The sequence below is a fragment of the Globicephala melas genome, chromosome X, assembly GCF_963455315.2.
Source record: "Globicephala melas chromosome X, mGloMel1.2, whole genome shotgun sequence".
Lineage (NCBI taxonomy): Eukaryota > Metazoa > Chordata > Mammalia > Artiodactyla > Delphinidae > Globicephala > Globicephala melas.
This window is the reverse complement of record NC_083335.1, coordinates 73,686,084-73,687,503: the sequence shown is the minus strand read 5'-3', so window position 1 is coordinate 73,687,503 and position 1,420 is coordinate 73,686,084. Positions and strand designations below refer to the sequence as shown.

General features: G+C 35.4%; 1 pseudogene; it reads left to right on the top strand.

Annotated features, from left to right (window-relative positions):
• Positions 1–620: 620 nt before the first annotated feature.
• Positions 621–1,016, top strand: LOC115849892 (ubiquitin-like protein FUBI pseudogene; annotated as a pseudogene).
• The last annotated feature ends 404 nt before the right edge of the window (positions 1,017–1,420 follow it).

Below are 1,420 nucleotides of genomic sequence, written 5' to 3'. Positions count from 1 at the left end.
ATAATACTGTCCTTATATGACTGGCTACTTTAAAAATATATACAAAAAATAGAAATAATGAATACAGCAAGGTGAACTAAAAGAAATCAAATCACATTTCTATACACTAACCATAAATATGTGTAAACCAGAATTAAAATAAATTTTAATAGATTTAAGTTTCTCAACAGAAAATATAATATGTAAGTATACATGTAACAAAACATGTACAGGACCTATATGTTGAAAATTGCAAAATTTTCCTGATGACAGGAAATCTAAAACCTAAATACTTGGGAAAAAAATACTGTATTCATGGATTGAACAAGTCAACATACTAAAGATGTAACTTCTCCCCAGATTGATGGATAAGTTTAATTTAATTCTCAAAATAATTCCAGGAAGGTTTCCTGGTAGACATATACAAGATTACCCTGAAGTGTATATGGTCCTAGGATACCTAAAACAATGTTGACAAAGAAGGATAAAGTACAGGGCGAATCAATCTACTTGATATTAAGGTTTCATATATAGCCAGAGTATTCAAAACAGTGTGGTATTTGTGGATAAATAGACATGTAGATCAATGGAACAGAGTAGAGTACACTAGTGGCAGTGGTATACATGGTTCAGTCACCAACATGCATCTCTTTGTCCACGCCCAGGAGCTACACACTCTCGAGGTGACTGACCAGGAGACTGTCACCCAGATCAAAGCTCATGTAGTCTCATTGGAGGGCATCACTACAGAAGATCAAATCCTGCTCCTGGAATGCGCACCCCTAGAAGATGAGGCTACCCTGGGCCAGTGTTGGGTGGAGGCTCTGAGCACTCTGGAAGTAGCCAGCCACATGATTGGAGGTAAAGTCCATGGTTCCATGGCCGGTGCCAGGAAAATAAGAGGTCAGACTTCCAAGGTGGCCAAACAAGAGAAGAAGAAGATGGGCTGGGCCAAGAGACATATACAGTACAACTGGTGCTTTGTGAATATTGTGCCTACCTTTGGCAAGAAGAAGGGCCATAATGCCAACTCTTAAGTCCTTTGTAATTTTGGCTGTCTTTAATAAAGCCACTTAGTCCAGTCATTAAAAAAAAAAAAAAAAAAAGAATAGAGTACCCAGAAATAGACACATACAATATGCTCAACTGATTTTTGACAAAGGTATGAAATCAATTCCATGGAGGAAAGACAACATTTCAACAAATAGTACTGGAATAATGGGAAATATATAAGTAAAAAAAAATGTACCTATACCACACACCTTATACAAAAATTAACTCAAAATAGATAATGGATTCAAATGTAAAAGTAAAACTATAAAACTTTTAGAAAAATCAAAGGAGAAATTTTGGGAGATCTAGGGCTAGGCAGAGATTTTAGTTTTGACAACAAAAGCACAATTCATAAAAGAAAAGAATGATTAATTGAATCTCATCAAAA